The following is a 7976-nucleotide window of genomic DNA, read 5'->3' on the forward strand; positions in this document are numbered from 1 at the left end:
GCGAGATATGGATGAGATTCTAGTTCCTACAAGACTATGTTGTAGAGACCTACAATAACCTCTCTCACTTTTTGGAAATCACATTCCATTTTCATTCTACAATGCCATCTCTGGTGATGTTGAAACTTGCAGTGTTGGCCAGTACAAAGTTGCCAACTGCCAAATCTCTCTCATCTTTCGTCGTGGGATCAAACTGTCTACTCCATTAGCTTTGGGTGGCCAGGTAAACCCTATCCCCAACCTTGTCTTGTCTCCTTCAGTGCTCGAACGTTCTCAGGCACACTAAACCGGAATGTCCCTAAGGGTCACTAAATGCCACAGGGCTGCAATCTTTGACGGGGCATATCTCGAAGCTCATGCGAGATATGGATGAGATTCCAATTCCTACAGGACCATGTTGCAGAGACCTACAATAAACTCTCTCAATTTTTGGATATCGCATTCCATTTTCATTCTACAACGCCATCTCGGGTGATGTTGAAACTTGCAGTGTTGGCCAGTACAAAGTTGCCAACTGCCAAATCTCTCTCATCTTTCATCGTGGGATCAAACTGTCTGCTCCATTAGCTTCGAGTGGCTGGGTAAACCCTATCCCCAACCTCGTCTTGTCCCCTTTAGTGCTTGAACGTTCTCAGGCACGCTGAATTGGAATGTCCCTAAGGGTCACTAAATCCCACAGGGCTGCAATCTTTGATGGGGCATATCTCAGAGCTCGTGCGAGATATGGATGAGATTCCAATTCCTATAGGACCATGTTGCAAAGAACTACAATAACCTCTCTCACTTTTTGGAGATTGCATTTCATTTTAATTCTACAATGCCATCTCAGGTGATGTTGAAACTTGCAGTGTTGGCTAGTACAAAGTTGCCAACTGCCAAATCTCTCTCATCTTTCATTGTGGGATCAAACTGTCTGCTCCATTAGCTCTAGGTGGCCGGGTAAACCCTATCCCCAACCTTGTCTTATCCCCTTCAGTGCTCGAACGTTCTCAGGCATGCTGAACTGGAATGTCCCTAAGGATCACTAAATGACACAGGGCTGCAATTTTTGACGAGGCATATCTCGGAGCTCGTGCGAGATATGGATGAGATTCTAATTCCTACAGGACTGTGTTGCAGAGACTTACAATAACCTCTCTCACTTTTTGGAGATCGCATTCCGTTTTCATTCTACAATGCTATCTCGGGTGATGTTGAAACTTGCAGTGTTGGCCAGTACAAAGTTGCCAACTGCCAAATCTCTCTCATCTTTCGTCGTGGGATCAAACTGTCTGCTCCATTAGCTCTGGGTGTCCGGGTAAACCCTATCCCAAACCTCATCTTGTCCCCTTCAATGCTTGAACGTTCTCAGACACGCTCAACCGAAATGTCCCTAAGGGTCACTAAATGCCACAGGGCTACAATCTTTGACGGGGCATATCTCGAAGCTCGTGCGAGATATGGATGAGATTCCAGTTCCTACAGGACCGTGTTGCAGAGACCAGAGATCAGCCAAGGATAAGGATAGCATAGTAAGAAAATGATTATTTATCTGGTGGATATAAGTCTTTTATATAACAAACCATTTATATGCATAGTAAAAGAACTGAATATAGATTTGAGACATATTGATCACCTACAGTCTGATCATCTTCACAAGTATGCAACTTTTGTTTCACTATTTCATGCAGGTTTATTGAACTTTCTTTATGAGGTCATTTACAGATGGGATGTTCAAAGGTTGAGTTCCTATGGGCTGTCAATACTTTGACTATACTTTAAGTCAATGATTATCAATATGGGAAAAAATGGAACTCGTTGTATTTTGAAGTGCTAAGAAGATGGCCTTTCCCTTCCCCAGGAGTTTCAAAAATGGGAGACATTAGGTAAGAGAGTGAAAATGTTACTATCGCTTCAATGCACATGACACAATTGGAAATGCAAATTTTGATGGTAATCATTTTGTGACAAGGGAGAGACTAGGGATGATCATTGTTACTATCTCTTTAGTAGTGGATTTTTGTTTTCTCTTGAATTTGGTGGTGGGGGATCAGTGGTAATTCTCCTTGAATATTCCTTCTTATGATGTTAGTGACAAGTGTTGCTCTTTGAAAACACTTGTACAATCTTTTTTAAATTATTAGATAAAAACAAAGAATTGTAAGTATTAAACATGATTAGCCTTTAGTTCCTAGAAGATCTTTATTTCCCCATCAATGCATTTAGAAAGTTAAGTTTTAAGAAGATCATAAATAGAAAAAATTAGAGAAGCGATTTAAACATTTATATTGATTGGAAACATGTGAGTCTTGAGTTTTCTCTGCCTTTTAAAGAACGTTCCTTAGCTAGCATACCTAATTCCACATTCCATAAGAGTGTCATTGCGCTAAAGATTTAGGAAACCAACTGCTCTAAGATAAAGCTTTCCGGTCAATAATAATCTAGCCTATTGAGGTACATAATACTTCTCAATTAAACTTGTGTTAATTTAGTATTAATTTTGTAATTAACTACAATTTCAGTATCTATGTACAGGGGGTGACTGAGGAAACTATTTGAGGTCCAATTTGAAAATATATTTGTAAGGATCTCAACCAAGGTTCACAACTTCGATGATTAATACATTCATTCAGGCTAGAACCTCACTACAAAAAAATAATATATAAAAAAGGTAGTGAATAACGTCATGTCTAGACCCAAATCAACCAATGAAAGTCAAATCGGCATAATGTGGAACAACAATATATGCATTGAGTGGGTTGTCATAGAAAAGCTTCAGAATAAAATTTATGTCTAGAATTAAAAGACCTTAAAGAAAATTTATGCTTGTAACACAAATGGCAATTCAAAATTGAATATGATTACAATATGTGAAATAACATTACGAGAACTTGTAATGCTCTTGTGAACATCATGTTAATTCCTGTAAGAATCCCTAAGATGCTTGTTATACTCAAAATTTTGTTGAAATTGAATTAATTTTTATCCTGTCAGTTAATTGGCTTAGGGTGATATATGCTTCTTGGATGGAATAATGAGTTCATGATTAACTTTGTATTAAGATTCATAGCATCTTCTAGTTATTTGCAAAGGAAATTTATAAATTAAGCTAATGTCATATGGCTTTCTTGAGAAAGATGTTCATGTTCTTATTGATGGGTACTAATGACTGTCCACATTTAGTTCTTCAATATCCTATTTGACAAGCTTTCCATAGACATTTATTTGCCATACTAAGTATTTTTGAAAACATATTTGAGTAGAAGCACTATAGTAGATACTACATGATGTTTCAACAAATAAAGTAATGGGTTAAAGACTATTATTTCAAAGGTATTATGTCATAGTATTTTAATTGTAATGATCTTAGACTAATGATATTCTTGAAGGTAACTTTGACATGCAGCAAGAAAGACAACCTACAGCCAAAGCTATATTGTGCCTACAACCAAAGCCATAAATGCTCATAGCCAAAGCCACTAGTGCACATAGCCAAAGCCATGGATGCTTATAGCAAAAGTTACAAGTGTTCGCAGCCAAAGCCATGAGTACATGAAGTCGATGATCACAATTGTTTACAACTATTCACCAGAAACAACTTCTTTGCAGTTTTTGAGAAATACTAATAAAGCAAAAAATAACATCTACTAGTTGGTAGACATAATGGTAACTCTCTAGCAATTGAATTTAATTTCATACATGCACATATCTAATTTAATGTCATACATGAACATATCTAATTTAACATCATACATGAACAAACATATAATATAAAATGATAACTAATAATGTAATATACATTAACAAACACATAATATATTATGATAACCAATAATGTCGTATATGAACAAACATATCATATATTAACCAATAATGTCATACATCAAATAAATGTCATACATCAAATATAGAATGTCATATGTACATCAAATGTATGTCAAATATGTCTCTTTGATGCCTATATATATACATGGGGAAGGAAACAACTCTCTCTCTCTCTCTCTCTCTCTCTCTCTATATATATATATATATATATATATATATATATATATATATATATATATATATATCGAATATCTCAACTACATCTTTTCCTTCCCACGAGGGGAAGGAAACAAGTCTCTCGATGTCCTCTGCATTGTGTGGAGGGAGACAGTGGAGATGACGGGGCCCTCCTGACACACTCACTTGACCTCTTGTTGAGGCTCTTCTCTAGGTCCAACTGATACAAAGAAAGTAGATATGAATCAATATTTATTATACGTTGAAATCAAATATATGTACACACAAAATCAATTATTTTCTTACCACCAACAAATAGTCACTCTGTAAGTCCACCTCAAATGCTTGTGGACGATCAGACATGACAAGACCCTACAACAATTCAATAAATATAATCACTTATAAATAACATTAGAAATTTTGAGATTAACTACTATAAACAACAACTAAAATGAAGAAAATTCTTTCATACCTCCATCAGTGCCTGTGAGCTAGCCACAACTGTGGCCACTCCACTATCAATAGACTATTGCAGATGAGGAGGTGTGTCTGACATCATGAGCTACATGTCATACAATACATGTTATATCTAACATGAAACATGGAATAAATATAATCAAATGAATTAAATTAACATGAAACAACTATACCTGTGTGAAGCTCGTATGATGTCTCTGCTCTGTGTCTGTGGTAAAGATTGAGGGTCCTGTGGAGAACTGATGCACATGCATAATTTTTTTTGTCAATCCTTAATATGATTATGTAATAAATATATGTATTAATTAAAATGATTAAATTGATACATACATCAGGACTCGCCAAAGGGACAAACAATGGGCCTGGAGGATCACTGCTAGGCCCAGCAACACTTTGACCCTAAATTTTGAACAATGTCAATAAATGCTAATTAATTAATCATTCACTATACATATGAAATGTGATCAAATTAGTAATTTACCTGTGTGTCAATGCCAAATTTCTCATTTAGGAACTCATTGGTGACAAGCCCATCATCCGCAACATCTCTGGCATGAGTGCCAAATGTGCATAGGGATCCGCATGAAGTGCACATGTGACCACGATGCATAGAAGGCTCCCCCTCAACTAATGGGCTTTTGGAATGGATGAGGGTCTACGTCAAAGCATTAATTGTCCCTAGAGTGCTAGCCTCTACATGTTCCTTCACAACTGAAGGAATAATCACATGCTCATGTTGTGGATGGACCACAGGTGCCCTAACTACATTAGGGTCACAACGTGCTCCTAGCCTCTCAAATGATGACCCCCCACCTCTACCCTGGGAGTCTAACATATCAAAATAATTGGGGATCTCCCCAAGGACAAACTCACAATATAATTTCTTCAAAAAATACATGGGGACCTCGTGATTGTTGCAAGGAGGGGCATCAAAAACCATCCACCATCTATCCCAAAAATTATTTCTAATAGCATCGTGTATACACCAATGGATGGGGAATCATTTAGTACCCTCTCTAAGAGTATTTGGCTCACCAAGTTTTCTAAATAATGCACATATACTACCTTTTGATATTTCTTTTTTTTAAACATCTTCATATGACAATTTATTTGCATAAAATCTTTTTTGTTCATCCCTCTTAGCCTGCCAAATATCTAACTGACCACTAACTGAGGCTATCTGAGTGTTAATGGATTCGAGGGATGATGCCAATTGAGCCCTCATTGGATTGGTTTGTCTGGATTCTTTCAACCGAGCAATGAGTCTTTCTAATTCAGTTTTGCCTCTCTGTATTTCATTTCTTATATTTTCTTGTGTGCTTGGCAATTGGTTCAGGTTGTGGAATTTGTTGTTCTTCTTGAGGAGGGTTTTGATTTTGAGGTTCTTGAGGGTTTTATGGATTTTTCGGTTGATTATGGACATTTCTTGATAAAAAATCAATTGAAATCCAACTAAATAAACAAATCTAAATGAAATTTGTAAAAACCCTACAAAAGAATATCAAAAACCAATAAAACAATATGGAAAATATATTAAACAATGCAAAGTTAAGTTTATATAACTTACCTCATCGTCATCGGTGTGCTCGTTGTCTTGGATTTCGTCGGTGAGGAGGCATTTTGGCAAATGGTGGTGAATTTTTGCTATCAAACCCGCGTATGCGCTATTGGAGAGCCAAAAAGAAAAATGAAAATGATGGGCCGTAGGTCTGCAGCCCATTATATAACTTTTTGGATATCAGAATAGGGCGTACGCGCTATTGAAAATTAGAAAAAAAAAAAACTTTATCATCTTTTTGGCACCACAACTCGGTGCATATGCCCAAGCTCTCATATTGGAAGCTCTCTTATAATATAAGAAGTTGGAGTTCTCTCATGTTGAAGAACTTGTAATGAATTTCAAGTATAATAAAAGCATTCTTTGTGAAGCATTTTTCCTTCTCTTTATCTCCATCTTATTGTGTTTTTGGTTGTGAGTTGGTAAGGATAGAGAGGCCCTTCATAAGTGTTATCAAATAATCCTTCATCAAGTGGTATTAGAGCATACCATCATCAAGCAGTATAAGAGTAGGAGTTTCTCAGCATGTGGGTAGACCACCGAACATGAGGCAATTTTCACTAGGAGCTTGGGTTGGGTGAAGTTTGTCAAGAAGAAGTTCTTGATTGTGTAGATAGAATGTTGTCTATGAGGTGGTTTACATGAGGATCATAAATTGAGTAGAGTATGTGGATAGATCATGGATTGTGAGGTATTTTTCATGAGGTGTTTGTGCTATATGATTTTTTTCTTATGAAGACTTGATTATGGAGAAAATAAAGAAGACAATGATTTTTGTGATTGGATGGATTCTGAGGATTCCTAGACTTGATAAATTTAGAAAGAGAATGCAAGAAGAAATATTTTTGGATTTGCAAAAATGAATGCATGAGTTAGAAGTAGAGTCATGAAAGAGATGTTTCCTTCATCTTAAAAGACATGTTGATAATTATTTGGATGTAGAAATGAAAGATCTAGTGGAGTGTCACACATGGAATAGAAAGGAAGAGAAGGAGGATGAAGCTGAAAATATTTGTGAACCTAAAGTTGAAGAAGATGTAAAAGAAGAGGAAGAGCATGAAGATGACAAGATTTGTGAGCCTGTTGGCATTATGATACATTTTTGTCATTAGTTACAACACTTATTGGATTCTGAATGCTTACCGAGCTCTCACCGAACATTCCTTTGTAAGCCAAGCTTTACCTAGTTCTCAGTGTTTACCGAGTAATCAAGGTGAAAAAAGAAGTCAGTGTTTACCGAGTAATCAAGGTGAACAAAGAAGTCAGTGTTTACCGAGTAATCAAGGTGAACAAAGAAGTCAGTGCTTACTGAGTGATCGAGGTGAACAAAGCAGCCAGTGTTTACCGAGTGTTCGAGGTAAAGAAAGGAATCAGTTTTGATCGAGTAAAGATGTACTTAGTATTAATCGAGAACTTCATGATTACCGAGCTTAGATGGTTATCAAGGAAACTAACTATCACCGAGTCACAAGGTTCTATTGAGTGTTTTCTTTGATCACCGAGCTACAGTTCAAATAGAAGTGTTCACCGAGTGACATCTCTTCTACCGAGTCTCCAATGGTTACCGAGTTCAAAACTACTCGAAGTGTTTAGTATGGACCGTGCCTTCACTTCTACTGAGTGCATGACGATGCCGAGTAATGCAGTGGACGCCGAGTATCAAAAGGACACCGAGTCAGTTCAGTGAACCCGAGTTTTTACCTTGGGCCGACGTTGTATAGAGATTTGCACTTGTTGTTTTGGCCGACCTTGCATGCATTGTTTATTTGGATGGTATATATATGCAATCATTCAAATGTAATGAAAAAATGAAGGAACAAAAGGAATGAATGAAAGTATGAAAGTGTGAAAATGTGAAAGTGTGAAAGTGTGAAAGTGCGAAAGAAATACATGCATGCGAAAGTATGTGTGCTGAGTTGTGAAGATATTCAGCAAGGTCGAGTTTTGGAGCAGAAAAGTT

The sequence above is a fragment of the Cupressus sempervirens genome, chromosome 5, assembly GCF_028749045.1.
Source record: "Cupressus sempervirens isolate cs-2001-9-10 chromosome 5, ASM2874904v1, whole genome shotgun sequence".
Taxonomy (NCBI): Eukaryota; Viridiplantae; Streptophyta; class Pinopsida; order Cupressales; family Cupressaceae; genus Cupressus; species Cupressus sempervirens.